The sequence below is a fragment of the Brachycentrus maculatus genome, unplaced genomic scaffold (assembly GCF_059751285.1).
Source record: "Brachycentrus maculatus isolate JH-2025_06_01 unplaced genomic scaffold, ASM5975128v1 h1tg000311l, whole genome shotgun sequence".
Taxonomy (NCBI): domain Eukaryota; kingdom Metazoa; phylum Arthropoda; class Insecta; order Trichoptera; family Brachycentridae; genus Brachycentrus; species Brachycentrus maculatus.
The window spans coordinates 835,825-854,246 of NW_028281061.1; the positions used below are offsets into that span (position 1 = coordinate 835,825).

The following is an 18,422-nucleotide window of genomic DNA, read 5'->3' on the forward strand; positions in this document are numbered from 1 at the left end:
GACGCAAGTTTCGCAGTCGAGCGTCTACCTTACTTTGCTACGGCGCCATCTCCTTGGCTCTCTCTTAGGTCAGTCCGGCATAAAAATACACACTCATTATTAGCACATAAGCATGCTGTTATTGAGCAATAGCTACTTAGTAGCATGTATGTACGTACTTTGCTGAAAATAAGCGTGATCATTTTGAGCATGCTTAAAAATCAACAGGCGTTCGATTTACAATTCACAACCAGTCTGTGATTTTTCTATTATGCAGTTATATAGTTATGGGGTTTCTAAGTCAGGCTTTTGCCATGAGAAGGGGCCCGTGGTCATAATAAGTTTGGGAACCACTGGTTTAGAGCTATAAATGGTATAGACTATAGTATAATTCTAGTTCAGGGATGGGGAACTTGCCGCCTTAAGTCCGCTGGGGGCTTTCGGACACTCTGATACGGTCTTTCGACTACTGCTAATTTATATAAAAAAATTATAGTACTTTCGTCGTAAATAAAGATTCAGATTCAGGTTTGTGTTGGCAAAACTCGAAAAGAAGTTGATGGGTAGACTCGAAATTTGTGTGGCCTTTAGAAATGAAAAAGTTCCCTAACCCTGTTCTGGGCAGTAGACTTGGATCTAATTATTTTCTTTTATTATTTTATTATTTCTAGTAGGTATGTATTGTTAGCCCATTAAATTAATAAATTATTCATATTAATTAATTCAACCCATTTGACATACAAAATAACCACATTTGTGTATAATAATTAACACTAAGTAATTGAATACATTCTTTCCAACAAATAATATTTTTTTATTATTTCATATATTGAATAGTGGTTGGTCGATGACTTGTGATGACTTGTTTTTAATAAATAAAATATTTCTTTCTAAAATGGGAAATTCATCCAGATCGTCTATAAAAATTGAAAATGGTTCTATTTTAAATATCAATATTCAAGGACCTAAAATAATAAGTCGCGTATTGGGAATGAATAATTATGAGAAATATGGAAATGGTTTAAACTCAGTGGGAATTAAAACTAAAATATATTACTTTACATTGATTATACTGTCAATTGTTTCATGTATCGTACCTACAATATGTATTAAGGAATTCAACATTGTAATGATTTTATTTTCATTCAATTTGTTGCTTCAATCATCATACTGTATATTTCGGTGGATAATAACTATAGTTGAAAAAAGACCTATGATTATAAAAATCATTCAAAAGATGGATAAAGTAGAATCAATCTTTGGTGGAAGTGGAAGTTATTGCCAACTCAATAAAATGATTATGATTAATGTTGTTAAGTCTATAATATTTTTATTTTGTGTATTGATAGTACAAATAATATATGATATATTTGATATATACATATTGACATTTGTATGGCAAGTGAAATTTACAATAGTAATAGAACAACTTGCTGCTATAATATTGATACTTTTTTCTCAGTTATCTTTCCTTAACTACACTCTCTGTGACATGTTGTGTTTGAATGAGTACAAGAGTTTTAATTCAAATCCATTTGTGGAAAGCTTTACAAAGAAAATGTATTCCCATTCGGATCAACAAAAAAATTGTTTGCAAAAAAAATCCAGCTATATTTATTCGTTAATTGAAGCCTATGACACAATTCTATCTAACTTGGAAAAAGTCAACAAAATGTATTATTTGGAGGTTAGTAACAATTTCATAATCCTCTTTTCCATTATCTACATGAAGTTCCGTTACTAGGGGGGGGATTATTCAATATTACCCTGAACTGGTACCTAAGCACATTAGTGATATCATATTAACTATCAGGTTAACAATGCATCAATTTAATGTAGTGTCACATGTATCATTATGTATAGAGAAGGATTAAAATAAATTTAATAATCTGCAATGGTAAATTTATCATTACAAACAATAGAATTCTATCAATAAGTATAACTAATTTATTTAAGTAACTTTGGCTAGGAGTTTTCCATAAACAGTTATATATTTTATGCATAATGCTTTGTTTTTTTACACATTTATATGCAAATAAATAACTATTAGTTATAAATGCTCAACATTTCAAATACAACAATTTATTAATGAAATAAATTATGAAAACAGTATGAGATATTTCTGGGATATCTTATTTCAAATGATTATAATCATTTCCTCTATCAATAATATTGCTATCTGAATGCAGAACTATCCTAACTCGCAAACAAATCAATTTGGTTATTATTATTCATGCATAAGCAAAAAGTTCTTAACTTAAATAAATAGCCATTGAACCATTATTCATACAAATTTAAAAAAGAAAATACACTTAATGATTAAAGTTTAATTCCCTCCCATATAAAATATCCTTATTTACAGTTATTATTATGTAGATATTCTGTATTCAGGACACATATCTTATTCTTAATTTTTTTTTCCAGATTATAGCCTATATACTGTCAGTTTTCTTGGATGTTGTAGCCTGCATCACATTTTCTGTAAATTTTTACAAAATCAATAAAGAAGTAAGTACATTATATAGTTTTATAATTCAGTTAGGTTTGGTTAGTAAAAATGTAATTTATTAATATGGAATGAGGATGTTTTGTTTTATGTTTTTGTTTTGCATGTAGTCATTGTACATTGTACAATGACTACATGCATTGTACATTGTACACATTTTAGGGAACTAAAAATTGTAAAAGAGAGGCAAAATTATCAATCTTTTTTGGCATTGGCAAACTCAGAGCAAGAAAGCCTACGCTGTTTGACATTTGCAGACTCGAAGCAAGACAATATACTGTTTGGCATAGGCAGACTGAGAGCAAGACATTATGCTGTTTGGTATAGCCAGACTCGAACCAAGACTTTATCCTGTTTGACACAATCGAATAGAGTTAATTTTAACATTACAATAACTATATAATACATCCAAGTCTTTGGCATTATAACCCAACAGTGATGAAAATTTTTTTTTTTTTCAGTTGGATGCAAGAGTTACACTTTCAGTAATATGGATTTCTTATGAGCTTTTTCAAATACTTTTATTAACCACCTCAATTGAGTGCATAATTTCAGAAGCAAAAAAAACTCAACGGATTCTAATCAAAATAACTCAATATGAAAACGTAGGTTAGTATTAACACAGTAAATAATAACACTGGCTAACAATGATTTTGTAACTGAATTTTTGATGACTGGTTTGGACTAAGTTAATCGTTTTTATTCAAAGTCAAGGGCGACAAGCTTGTATCACGCCAAGTTTTGATGTTACAGTCATATTATTGTTTGTATGGACCCCATACATTGAAACCATAATAGTGGTTGGAATCTAGGCATGCTTTAGTCTAACGTCTAAGGGATTAAAAAAAAGTATTGATAAATATGGAGTAACAGTGGAAATATATTAACTCATTAATATTAAATCCGATGGCATTATATTTTTACATATATTTATACATAAATAATAAGATAAACTTTAGTCAATATCAGAATTAAAAATATCCACAAGTAAAAAATCTGACGTGCTACATTTTTTTTGCTTTCGTTTTTGAATTCAGCTATGCAAAGTGCATAATGATCAGGTATTTTCATGCCAGTTACAAAATAAAAGTTGTAAATTGTTAGCTAGTGTAGTTAAGATAGTCATGAGAGTTGTTTATTGGGCTCTATAATCATTCGATACCCAAAATATTTCTGGTTCAGCACCCATCTAAGTAACTTATCAACGATATATGTATTTATTACAGGCTTATTTTTGTTCGATTTTTATTGTAAATTTGTACATTTTGAATTGGCATAAGGCTGTGCCTGTTATGTTGTGATTTTTTCAATTAGAATTGTTTTTTCATGATTATCCCAAAATATTTTGCTGCACAGATTAAAGTATCATATTCTACCTTAAGGGACTCGTGAACTTTAACGGCGTTCATATTACTCCTGCTAGTACAACTACAGGTATGCAACCTCCAGTGCTCTAGCGATTACTACTACCCTCTTTTTCTTATTCCTTTCTCATATAGCAGTAATGTCCTTCATCCTGAACTCCTTCACTTATGTTATCCATATTCCATTAATATTTTCCCCTCGTAGATACAAACTAGAGCATAGAATGATAAAAATTTATCAAAACACCTCATCAATTTTTAAATATAGTGCCTTATGCACCATTTAGATGCAGATAGGGTCTAAGAAAGAAAATATTGCAGTATAAATGCAGATTGGTTAGGTCTTACACTTTCCTTGTTCAAGCAATACATACTTTGTTTTCCTGTCATTTAGTCATAGTATGTCATAATCATTTCAAAAGATGTCTTTTCAATATTGACGCTATCAAAAACACTTTACTTGAAATATGAGTAGAAAAGTCAAACTTATAAACAATGAACTTGGAAATTTTATAAAAACGGCATCACAAGCACGGAAATGTAAGACGCATTAACACGGTTATGCCAATCAAAGAGTTAATAGAACCGACAAAGCATTGCACAGGACTGACCATCTTACCTTCATAAAACTAATGTTAATCAAGCTTACACCCCATCTATCCAGTGCGGTGCCCTATGGACCATCTGGGTGCAGATAGAGGTCAATGAAAAAGGAATTTGAAAGAAAGATGAGGCAAGTGATTTTATGCCCATTAAAAAACGAAAATTTGTAAGAAAAATGAGATGGTCTCACTCTGTAAAATTGTATAATGCGAACATATTATTTTTACCTCTTTTGTAAATAAGTACTTGGGCTGGCCTAAGTACTTGCGCCAAGTGAACCTATGTAATTTAAAGGACAAATTACAGTTAACTCTGATGATCACTATTTTTTATTTTTCTATTTCCAGATGAATTGACAAATAAAACCATCAGGATATTTTTGAAATTTTCCCTTCAGAAAGAAATCAAAATGACAGCAGCGAATATGGTCAACATTGATTATGTGTTTCTTAGTTCTTTGATTGCTTCATTAATTTCTTATACAGTGTTTACGATACAATTCACAATATAATTAAGATTCAATATTATCATTGATTTCATAAAAATAGTAGTAAATAATTATTTGATCAGTAAATTAAAAAAAAAAGTAAATACGTAAGTGGGAAAGAAAAGTAAGTATAGGGAAGAGCGAGTTCGGTTCAAGTGGTGATGATAGCAGCAGACAGTAGCATAAGCGGGATCAGACCCCCAGGAAGACCATCTAAACGATGGAGAGATAGCTGGTCTTCCACCTCCCAGGAGCGGACCGGAGAATAACAAGACATAGTCTTAAAAAAAGAAGAAGAAGAAGTAAATACGTTGAAACCTTTGTTGTTTAAGGAGATTTTTTTCTTGTTCGATCTCCACTTGCACATTGTTCTTTAAAAAAATTCTTTCACAATTATGTTACCTGGCATTTGATATATGTAATAAAAAATATGGAATATGTAATAAAATAAAATTATGAATAAAATATTTCATTTGAATTTAGAGATAAAATACCATAAATAGTTGGCACATTTTCATTCTTGTATTTTAAATAGACAAAAAGGTCTATTCTTCAAAACAAAAAAAAACAGCAAAAAAAATTGTGTCACTTGTGTTTGAGTTCCCCTCTGTGGTGTAATAGTTAGGTTAGGTAAGGTTAGGTTAGGTTTGTCTGGTAACATTTAACATAATAATTTTTTTCTTCTAAATACACTGTTCTTGTATTGAAAACAAAAGTTTTTCTTCAAAATAAAAATATATTGTTTTGAAAAGAAAAAACTTATTGAAAGGTTAATAATAAAAAAATACTAAAAAAAATATTTTTTCAGTATATATTCCTATTCATGATCTTAAATCGGGCATAAAGTGGCGACCTGCTCTCAGAACAGCCGGACGCATAATAAATTCTATTATTGCGAGTAAAACCTTAATTAGGATTCCAAAAAGTTTGCACTAATAACAAAACCAACTTTGTCTTGGACGAACAAAAGCATAGAGAAAGTGCAAGTCGCTCACTCCTTTCAAGAACGTCATAAATCAAAAATCGTCAATTTTCAGTTGTTTATGTTTTCGGAATGCCCAAAAAGTGTACTATAACACAGCAAAAGTGGCATATTTTTAACTTAATATTTACCCACTACAGGGCAGAAAGTGTTGTTTTTGCATTTTGAAGAAAAGGTATTGTTTAATTATTTTTTTAAATAAACTAAATATTTTTCAAATGGAGAATAAACCTTCAGGTTTTACCTCATAGGATCTGTTGCACAGTAAAAAGTTTAATAAGTGGCTTGATATTAATTTTTAAAACATTGCATTATATTTTCAAACTTTAAAAACGCTCTCCTGAAAAATCATGTTTTTTGATTTATGACGTTCTTGAAAGGAGTGAGCGAAGTGTGGAGTGGTTCTTAATTTCTACATATTTTTGTTTGAAATTTCGTTGATACGTACTTTTAAACCGATCACATGGCACAAAAAATGACGGTAATTTTCTAGCAAATGATAACTTCAACTGGATAAGGGTAAGATCAGGGGGTGAAGATCGACCTAAAATTATATGGACTTCTCAATACAACATCAAATATCAACGCGATTTTTTAATCCTTTATTCGTACCATGTAATATAATAGTATTTTACTATATTTCATAATCTTAAAAGCTTTACTGCATTACAAAAAGATCTTTTAGCAGTTTCATACATCACATGCACATATGTGTCCTGACTCCCTTGCATAATTTAAGATTAAAATTATTCTGATGCTGTAGTTTATATAGGTTAGTACCTTTAAATGTGGAATAGGGCAAATAAGAAATAATAATACCCAAGTCTGCTAAATTAGTGTAATAATGACCCACCAATCAATTAAATTAATTATCGTAATAGTCTTTTATGTTAAAATAAATAAACACATTTATTATCATTATTTACTCAATGTAATCAAATATTTCTTCGAAGATGTAGCATGTTTTTGTTTTGTTTTTTTTAATTTTCACATCATGACAGCAAAGAGCGGTGTTGACTGGTGGCTGTTATTATTGTACCATAAAAATATTAACAATGTCTATTACAATTGAAAATAATTCTATTTTAAATATTGATATTCGAGGCCCAAAATTCTTAAGCTTCGTTTTGGGAATAAGTGACTATGAAAAATGTGAAAATGTTCTTAAATCGGTCAGGACTAACACGAAAATATATTATACAATACTCTCTATAGTATCAATTATTGTATATACCACAATAATATATGATAAATTGGGAATAAACAGGGACATTGTTACTATTGTTTGTATATACAATTTGTTCATCCAGTCATCATATTGTACGTATCGGTGGATTAAAATCATCACTGGAAAAAGTCCAATGATTTTAAAAATCATTCAAAAGATGGATAAGGTAGAAACAACTTTCAGAGGCAATGGAAGTTATAGTAGAATAAATAAAATGATTTCAATTAATGTATTAAAGTCAGTTATATTTTTTCTTGCAATATTCATATTTGAATTAATATTCAATATGTGTGAACTTTATATGTGGGCATTCTTACTACAAATTAAATTCACGATTGTTTTGCAGCAGCTTTCTGGTGTTATATTAATAATGTTTTCTCAATTATCATTTCTCAACATGAGGCTTTGTAACATATTTTATTCTAACGTAAGCAAGTGCTGTTATTTAAATCCATTTATTGAAAAATTTGAGAGTAAAATGTGTCCACTATCGAACCAAGGAAAAATGCTTTTGGAAAGAAATTCTAAATATCTCTATTTATTGGTAAAAGCGTATGAGACAATTTTAACTAATTTCGAGAAAGTCAACGAAATATATAATTTAGAGGTAAGACAATACAAAGTATTTTCTAATTTTAATATAATAAAAGTTGTGTGTCTATCATGAATTACTAAATTTAAAAAAAAAACTTAAAGTCAATCAAGATAATAGATACTGAAATGTTTAAGTCAACATAATGATAATAATAACAAGTAATATTTAAATCGATTTTGATTAATTAGTCCCTCTAATTAATCAAAAACCCCAATCATGTAAAAAACCTTTTAAAGTAAAACAAATATACGCATTTCATAATAATTATTAAGTACTAAAACATCTTCAAATATTTTTGTTTTTGTTCAATCAATTTTAAAACATTAATACTTCTTTACTTTTGCATGTTGTTCATAAAAATAAAATAGTATTCTAAAAAACTAAAATGAAAGAGTCCGCTGAAGCTTTTATAGAAATTAAAAATTATTCTATTTCTAATATCGATATTCAAGGCAATAAATTTGCAAGCTTCATTATAGGAATGACTAATTTTGAGAAACATGAAAATATTCTAAAACTAGTTGGAATTAGAACAAAAACACATTATATATTATTAAGTATAGTATCAATACTTGTTTATGTCTTACAAATAACAATAAAATTCAACATGAAGAACATTGTACTTTCAGTTTTTGTATGCAATATGTCTATTCAATTATCGTACTGTATATTTCGGTGGAGTCAAATCATCTTTGGAAAAAGTTCAGCGATTATAAAAATCATTAAAAAGATGGATAAAGTTGAAACAACTTTCAGAAGTAATGGAAATTATAAAAGAATCAATAAAATGATCATGTTTAATACAGCAAAATCAATATTATTTGGTATAATAATAATAATAGCTCAGATCATAGTATTTGAATCATTCGATCTGAGCATGTGGTCATTTTTATTCCAAATTAAATTTACAATTGTTATACAACAGCTTTCTAGTATAATACTGATAATGTTTTCTCAATTATCATTTCTTAATGCTGCTCTTCATGTCATGTTTGACATGAATGAGGATAACCATTTTTATATTAATCCATTTATGGATGTAATTACTAAAACAGTATGTCCCCTTTCAAATAAGAAAACAGTGTATTTGGAAAGAAATTCAAAATATCTTTATTCATTAATAAAAGCATATCAAATCATTTTATCAAATTTTGAGAATGTTAACAAAAATTATGATTTAGAGGTAAGCTAACCCAACAAAATACACATTAAAATTAGCAACAATTATTATTGATATCTCAACATATACATACTAAGTCTGGGTATTCACAAGACTTGCAACCTTTCGTTGACTAGTTTAAGATATCACTTTACGTATTTTGTAAAATTCACCCCATAAACGTTTCTGGTCGTGGTGACGACTGATATGGTTGCAAAGCACTGAAAATGTGTTCAGTAACTATATCAGTCACCATTGCAACTAAAAATGTTGTTTGGGACCATCCTTTATTATAACCATACATCATTGTCAATCATGCTCATAGTTAACAATAATCGAGGATGCAATTCACGCAAATTTCAGAAATATACATATATATCGCAAGTAACAACAAATAATGTTCTTTGCAGAATAAACTTCATAGACAGCAGATGCTGATATGGTTGACATATTTTTAATATGGCAGAGACCTTTATGAATGCATATTCCCATCTTAATTGACTTTTTCATCTATGTTAAGATATCAATTAAAATTTAGATATACCTAAAAGACACCAGCAAATCCACCATCAGTTAATAAAAATTTGAATGCTTTAAAAATATTAATGAATTTATAATACTGTTTATATTTTTGATAAGCAACAAAAGTTTTCCTGTTAAACATAACTTTAATGTTTTTCTTACTCCCAACATTGAAAATATTTTTATCTAAACAATAGATGAAAGGCATAATTGTTGCCTAACTTTACCCAGGTAACAAATTGATCATTATTTGACAGTACACGTTTTTTCTCTCTTCAGATTATAGCATACGCACTCTCAGCTTTCTTGGATGTGATTGCCTGCATTCCATATTCTGCATATTATTACAATAATGAAAATGGAGTAAGTAATTTATTTCAAAGTTCTTATTTGAGGTGAGAGGTTACAAATCCCATAGACGGTTAAGAGCCTTTACCTTTAGTAGATTCTCTAATATTTAATGTCATTTGTTACACTGAAGACTTCAATCTGGAGAGGCCCATGATCGTGAAAAAACTGGGAGGGAAAAGGAATTGAGGACGAATAACAAGGAACTGGTGATACCTGAAACCTGGCCATCCTCTGCTTTCCATTTTCTCAGGATAGCAAAGGATAAAGAGCTAACAAATTTGTTGTTTCTGCAAGTTTGCGATCCTCAGTCATTAGCGATATGACCAAGAAGGAAAAAGGCCTATAATTTCACTTTGATTGGTTGTTCACACAAGTAATTTCTTTTGGAAATGGATTGACCTTCCATCAAAGATAGAATCATATACTGGAGAAAAATAAAACAAGAAGTTAAGCATAATATTTTGTTATTTTAGATATCTCAATAGTGACAAGAAAGTTTTTTGTCAAGTCTAGGTAATTACAGGGTTGACAAGATGCCATTGGTTGATTTAAGTGACCACTTTTTATACTATTTCACATTATTCCACTTATATTTTATCGATACCATATATTCTTTTTTTATAATTTTTTTGTTGTTCCAACCAAAATATTGTTATGTATGTAAAACTCATTTTCAGATCCATCCAGGTGCTGTCATGACAATGATATGGATTTGTTATGAGTTTTCTCAAATTATTTTATTAACCTCCACTGTAAAGTGTAATTAAGTGACCACTTTTTATACTATTTCACATTATTCTACTTATATTTTATCGATACCATATATTCTTTTTTATAATTTTTTGGTGTTCCAAACAAAATATTGTTATGTATGTAAAACTCATTTTCAGATCCATCCAGGTGCTGTCATAACAATGATATGGATTTGTTATGAGTTTTCTCAAATTATTTTATTAACCTCCACTGTAAAGTGTAATTAAGTGACCACTTTTTATACTATTTCACATTATTCTACTTATATTTTATCGATACCATATATTCTTTTTTATAATTTTTTTGGTGTTCCAAACAAAATATTTTTATGTATGTAAAACTCATTTTCAGATCCATCCAGGTGCTGTCATAACAATGATATGGATTTGTTATGAGTTTTCTCAAATTATTTTATTAGCCTCCACTGTAGAGTGTATACTATCTGAAGCAAAAAAGACTAAAAGGATACTAATAAAAATTATTCAAAATGAAAACTTGGGTAATGGCTTATTTTACAATATTTTATTTATTTTTGGGCAAACAAACAACATGCGATGAAACCCTTATTTTTGCCATATAAGGGTAATCTGGTTAATGGGAGACATTAAAATTATTAATAAAAAAAAGAGAAAGATATATCTCATTATTATTCATACATCATATACTCATACACCTATTTTAACTTAAATATTATTGACTTAAATATATTACTTAAATATATTACTTAAATATATTACATAAATATATACCTGTTTTTCTCAAATTTTTTGTGCTTTTTCAGCTAAAGAGGAATACAAAATCCTCAAGAATTTTCTCAAGTTTTCACTCCAGAAAGAAATCAAAATGACAGCAGGCAATATGGTCGATATTGATTTTGTATTTGTGAGTTCTATGATTGCTTCATTAATTTCCTTCACTGTGTTTATGTTACAATTTACAACAGACAGGAAACTAAATTGGGATACTATTTAGTTAGAGATTGTTGAGATGATATATCATGTTTTAAAATGTTGTTTTTAAAAATTCACTAATATTTTTTGCACAATAAATGGTTGATAATAACACTAAATAGGGATAAATTTTAATTGTGAAATTTCAATAAAACAAAATTATTATCAGGAAACAAAATTGGGACACTATTTAGTTATTGATTGTTGAAATGATATATCATGTTTTAAAATGCTGTTTTTAAATTCAAAAATACGATTTTTTGCACAATAAATGGTTGATAATAACACTAAATAGGGATAAATTTTATTTATGAAATTTCAATAAAACAAAATTATTATCGGGAAACAAAATTCGGACACTATTTAGTTATTGATTGTTGAGATGATATATCATGTTTTAAAATGTTGTTTTTTAAATTCAATAATAAAATTTTATGCACAATAAATGGTTGATAATAACACTAAAGAGGGATAAATTTTATTTATGAAATATCAATTGTTCATGTAAATACATACATTTCAATATTAATATTGTATACTGGATTATTCACCCTACAGATGAGATATCAATTTCAAAGGTGGCTCAACTTAATTTGAAACATGTATCAATCTTTTTTTTAGGAAGATGAAAGTCTGAGCTCGCTTTAGCCAACCAAATGCCAGGTCGTAAGCCCTGGAATGCTCAGACTTCCTTCCTCTTTCATAAAAAAGGGAAAAATGATACATGTTTTATATTAAGTTCAGACACCTTTATAAAAAAAATAGGTGTCATCTTAAAAACACAAACACAGCTTGAAGCAGTTAGGTTCGGCTGGATTATTGTTCAGACCAGTTCCAGAATCCAGTTCGATCGCTACTAGTGACAGCTACGCAGCTGAACGCGGCAGCAAGCTCAGTTCGCAGGAATTTGTAGATACTTATGACTGTTGTTAAGTAACTTGATTTTTATTTTTAACAAGCTATACCCGGCCACGTGTTGCTGTGGCTCAGTCTGGTTAAACAGAAAAGTAAAAGAACAAAAATTTCAGATTTCTAGTATGTATAATGAAAATATTACAAATCTATGAAACAATAATGCAATTGAAAACATTGAAAATGCTAAATAAATAATAGCAGTGACCAGAAATACGCTGTCCCCATGAATAATGTATAGTATTGAGTGTGTTGCTGTAACTATCAACAGATGGCGCTGCCATTGCGATAAAAAGTGTGATTTAAAAAACATGTCACAGGTCATAATAGGTATGTGCATATGTGGAAAAATGTTATAAATGATCTCCAGAGTGACAAACAGGTTTAACAGTAGTGAAGCAAGGCGGTAAGGGGTCATTTCTTCAAGGAGTTACGTGTGAGGAAACACAGTTGGCAGTATGAAATCCGACTGCAAATAAATTTGCATCCAATTGCAAGCCAAAGATGACGTAAGTGAAGGAGCTCAGGGTCATGGAAATAGCCTGCTATGTGTGTGAGGAAATAAAGAAGAATAAGCAAGTAGGAAAAGGAGAATAGCTAGGGCACTCGGGGTTGCATATAAGTACATAAGTTGTACACTGCTAATTTGTACAAGTCCCTTGAGGATTTCAGTTCATGTTTAGTTTAAATTTTTTTAAATACATGATTCTTTATAGTTTTTGTCCACAATTAGGTTAAGTGTTACATTTTGTATAGAAAAAATAATGTGAAGCCAAAAAAACATCTGTTGTACTATAAACACATTTCAATCCAACAATTCACTAATCAAATAAATTTATTCAATTTGAAAAAAGCTTTTTTAACCTTTTAAAGGTGAGTAATCATATTATTGGATATTGATCTATTATTTTATCTAATACTGTCTTTGTTGCATATTTTTCTATACCATTTCAACATAACATATTCATGAAAATGTGTGTGTGTGTAAATGTTAAAATATCTGGTACATCAACATTTCTACAATATATAAATTTCATATTGCAATTGTTTAAAATTTTAATGAAAAAAATCATATACCATAGACTAAACAAACAATTAGATTTATGTTTCGTACTATTGTATTTCTAATATTCGTATTTCTTGGTGGAACTACATTTTATATAATAAAACAACAACTATATAGTTTTTCAACTATTATTTTATTTGACCAGTGACTGGGTTTCATCATTACCGACATCATCACCATCACCACTGGTCTGATATTTTCGGTAATGACGAAACGCGGTCACTGGTCAAATAAAAGAAAAGCGGAGAAAACTAAATATTTAACGTTTTTATGATGATGAAACAAGTATTCCTGGATTAACCTGGAATTTATCATCCATCTCAGTAAATTGAGAGTTCGAGTAAAATCTATTTTCAATTTTTTTACATTCCAATATGATATGGAATCGTTTATGCCAGAACATTGTATATCTTAAATTGAGGAGAATGATTTTGAAAAATCTATAGTATAATTAACATAACAAACAATGGCGAATTTTATAACAAACATTAGTTATGTTAGTTTTATAACCATTAATGTTCTACAGATAAGTTTGTCTAAGGGTATGAACAAGTTCCTTCTGAGAAAGGGTTAGTACTACAATAATACATAACACATTTACAAGTAGTCAATTTCCGATGAAAATTATATCAACTGATTTTTGGTGTTGGGCAGTGATGGGTTAAAGAAAGTAAATTACTAATTTCTTGTTGATTATTTATTTTTCTGTAATTAAATTTTCTTCCAATAAATATTTTACTTTATTCTCACTCCATTTTTTAAGCTGGACTTATTTTTAACCAGTGACACATGTACCGTGTTAAGGCAACTTACATAACCAAACAAATTAAAAAATTTACTCCATTCCCTGTTCCTATTGCTTTCCGCATTCAGTAGGCCGACAAAAACGTTTGATGGGATACGATTTTAAATAAAAAAATTGAACGACTAATAAAATCTGAGATTTACCACTAACTGATTAAAAAAATATATAGTTATAGTTATAATAGATTGTAGATTATTTTCTCAAAATATAAGAGGAATTGAAATTTAAATCATCAAATTTACCATTAAATTACTAAACGAAAAAAATTATATATATTACGAATTCAGTAATAAAGTATTAATAATAATAATTAATAAATACAATAAAATAACAAACAAAAATACTTTATTCCTTAATCACAATGAGAAATTCCGCCAGATCTTTTATTGTAATAAAAAACGATTCTATTTTACACATTGATACACAAAGTCCTAAATTCTTAAATTTAGCATTTGGATTTGCAAATTATGAGAAACGTGGAAATATCATCAAATTATTGGGAAATAAAACAAGAATTTACTACATACTTTTCTGTATAGTGTCAATTATTATTTATATTACAACATTAATAATAGCACTCGAAACAAAAAGAGACATTGTAATTAATATTTTTTTGTGTATTATGACAATTCAAACATTGTACTGTATATATCAGTGGATGCAAATTGTTATTGGAAAAACTCCAGCGATTGTAAAAAACATTGAAAATGTAGATAAAATATAAACTATTTTCAGAGGCAATCGAAGTTATTGTAAAATTAATCAAATTATTTCAATTAATGTTACTTTTGCCATAATATTTTTCCTTTCAACTTTAGCAATTGAAATGATATTTGACATGGTCGATGGTTACATATGGATATGTTTATTGCAAATAAAAATCACAATGATGTTCCAGGAACTATCTACTATAATACTAATTATATTTTGTCAATTATCATTCCTTAATAGCACTCTATGTGACATGTTTAATTTGAATGAGGATAAGCGCTTTTACTTAAATCCATTCATGGAAATGATTGCAAAAAAATTATGTTCTCGTTCAAATAAGAAAAAAAATTATTTGGAAAGAAAGACTGAATATCTTTATTCTTTGATAGAAGCCTTTCATACGATTTTATCTAATTTTGAATATGTTAACAAAACTTACGATTTAGAGGTAAGAAAATTCAAATCTTTCTGTCTTAATACTGCTTTCCATTTTTATTTATATGACGGCTATTTTACAAATCAACACTGTGATTTACTGATCGCAAATTACTGCGCTTCAGGTCCAGAGTAATATTAAATAAATATTGGAGTGAAAAACACTTAAATTTATTTCAACACGGCTGGGAATCAAACCCACGGACCTCCAGCATGGTAGACAAATCGCTCACTCCTTTCAAGAACGTCATAAATCAAAAAACTTGATTTTTCAAGAGAACGTTTTTAAAGTTTAAAAATATAATACAATGTATTAAAAATAAATATCAAGCCAATTATTGAACTTTTTACTGTACAACAGATCTTTTTAGGTAAAACCTGAAGGGTTTTTCTCCATTTGAAAAATATTTAGTATATTTCAAAAATTATTAAACAATACCTTTTCTTCAAAATGCAAAAACAACACTTTCGGCCCTGTAGCGGGTAAATATTAAGTTAAAAATATGCCTCTTTTGCTGGGATGTAGTACATTTTCTGGGCATTCCGAAAACATGCACAACTAAAAATCGAAGATTTTTGATTTTTGACGTTCTTGAAAGGAGTTAGCGAAATGTGCTAACCACTTCACTATGAAGGCAGACAGTATACTGTAGAGGTGGAAAAAAAGAGTACTTTGCAATAAATGTGAGATAATCAAATTTTAATTTATGTTTTTTTCTAAATTCAGATTATAGTATACACGCTAATGACGTTTTTGGATATGATAGCCAGTATTACATATTGGTTAAATTATTATGTATCTACAAAAGAAGTAAGTAATAATTATAATTATTTTATTTAATGATCCCTCGCACAAAGGTTGTCATCTTATGCTTACCAACACTAAGTCGAATTCACCTATATTTATACATTTTTGATAGCAAAAATGTATTTTGATTAGTTTTTTCTATGTTAAAATGTTGTTGTGTGTCAATGATTTTATTTGCTAACCTTTCAGACACCATTTCTGGAACTAATAACTAAAAGAAAACAATTACAATATAAATGGTCACATCAATCTAAGAAATTATAATTTCACTGCTGTGATACATTACAACATTTTGAGTGTGTCCAAATACTTGTTCACAAAATCTGGATTATCTCCAATTACAGGAGTTATTTTCATATTATTTTTTGACATCTCATCAAAGATGAAGAAGAATATGGAAGTCTGGGCATTTACGGGGCTTACGACCGTCATAGGCTGGTTTAAGTCAATAATGGGTAGAATTGGTGAATGTTACACGTGTGTAAAGTGATCACTTAAACCAGCCTATGACGGTCGTAAGCCCCGTAAATGCCCAGACTTCCATATTCTTCTTCATCTTTGATGAGATGTCAAAAAATAATATATAGTAACATAATGTACCATTTTCAGATTCCTGGTACGGTACTAACAGTATTGTGGATTTTCTTTGAATATTCCAAAATTATTTTATTAACAGCCACTATAGAATGTGCATTATCAGAAATAAAAAGAACTGAAAGGATTTTAATAAAAATAATTCAAGACGAAAGCTTAGGTAAGTCTTCTTAGGAAAGCTTAGGTAATATTGTATAAGTATTACAGTAAAAAAAACATAAATTTATATGACCCCCCCCCGTCTTCCAGTGCAGCCCGCCACATTCCTAATGTCATCGGACCATCTTGTCTGGGGCCTACCCATGCTTCTGGGTCCTTTTGTAGGTTTTCGTCCATTTATCTTCAAACATACGTGCCACATGACCTGCTGAGTTCCACTTTAGTCCTACGATTCTTTCCCGCGAGTCACATCTGTTACCTTGGTATTTTCCCTTATACAAACATTCGTTTTTCGATTCCTAAGGGATATGTTTAGCATCCTTCTCTCCATTGCTCTTTGTGTTACCCGGAGTTTATATATGATTCGTTTTGATAGGGTAAATGTCTCGAATTCTATTCACCACAACTATAGTACTATTCACATACCTTAACTAACGCATGATATTAGATCACATGTGTTTTGGACTTAGGATGTATGATGTCAAAAAGGTTAAAAGGTAGATAATTATTTATAATCGATATCCCATAGAGATGGGAGCATGGTAGTTACAGGTCTTGCGATTCGACCAATGAAACATCAAAGAGGGATTATAGGGAATGTTTATTTGATTGATTGGGATATTATTTACTCCATCTTGTGTTTTTATTTCAGACAAAACAGAATACAAAGTCCTCAAGATTTTTTTGAAGACTTCGATTCGGAAAAAAATTAAAATAACAGGAGGAAACATGGTCAATATTGATTTTGTGTTTTTGAGTTCTATGATTGCTCCCTTAATTTCTTTCACCGTGTTCATGTTACAATTTACAACTAACTTGCTATAAAACAGAGTGGTGTTCTTGTACTGGTCATTTTATTTACTTAAGCACTGATATAAGATATAAGATATTATATGTAAGATATTTTTATGTGTCAATTTTAAAATATGACATTCATTTTGACAATGTAATTCTTCTTCTGCCTTTATTCATTTCCAAGTGATTAGGAGAAACTAAATTAGTCAGTTTGAGGTTGAAACTCAAATAAATCATATTGGCGTTTATCTAGAAAGAGATCAATTTCTCAGCTACACTACCTATTCGCCCATTTTAAATTACTTCTCGGCTACCTCACGAAATGCACGGTGAATTTGTATACTTGCCCAGAGCTAGGTCGAGACATTCAAATTGGCCTTTGTCTGCCTCATTCCAATTGCACCTAAATTAATTAGTCAAAGACAAACTAGATTATTTCACTTTTGACTGCTAAATTTGAGACCAGAATTGACAAAAAATATATCTGACAAAGACTGAATACCAAGTCGTTTTTGGGGTTCCATAAATGTGAGTCTTTTCTACAGTTGACTACTCATTTTGCACAGGGTCGTTTTATTTTTAAGAGTACTCAATTTGATTTAATTAAACCTATTCACAGAATTGCTAATTTTTTTAAAATCGTTTATATGTAAAAATA

The 18,422-nt window shown here is 29.3% G+C and overlaps 3 long non-coding RNA genes across 4 annotated transcripts; all 3 read left to right on the top strand.

Annotated features, from left to right (window-relative positions):
• The first annotated feature begins 1,449 nt into the window (after nucleotides 1-1,449).
• On the top strand, nucleotides 1,450-5,322 carry LOC148304585 (uncharacterized). Its single transcript, XR_015838329.1, has 4 exons — nucleotides 1,450-1,666; nucleotides 2,404-2,487; nucleotides 2,947-3,094; nucleotides 4,800-5,322. It is a non-coding gene; the product is annotated as an uncharacterized LOC148304585 (long non-coding RNA).
• Nucleotides 5,323-7,078: 1,756 nt separating this feature from the next.
• On the top strand, nucleotides 7,079-11,959 carry LOC148304586 (uncharacterized). Of its 2 annotated transcripts, XR_015838323.1 has the most exons (5): nucleotides 7,079-7,756; nucleotides 9,705-9,788; nucleotides 10,667-10,748; nucleotides 10,881-11,028; nucleotides 11,311-11,959. It is a non-coding gene; the product is annotated as an uncharacterized LOC148304586 (long non-coding RNA). The 2 variants fall into 2 exon arrangements; XR_015838322.1 differs by lacking the exons at nucleotides 7,079-7,756; nucleotides 9,705-9,788 and adding an exon at nucleotides 9,810-10,535 and having other exon boundaries at nucleotides 11,311-11,957.
• A 1,402-nt stretch (nucleotides 11,960-13,361) lies between these two features.
• LOC148304587 (uncharacterized) lies at nucleotides 13,362-18,402 on the top strand. The gene is made up of 4 exons (XR_015838324.1): nucleotides 13,362-13,375; nucleotides 16,136-16,219; nucleotides 16,826-16,970; nucleotides 17,622-18,402. It is a non-coding gene; the product is annotated as an uncharacterized LOC148304587 (long non-coding RNA).
• Nucleotides 18,403-18,422: the final 20 nt, after the last annotated feature.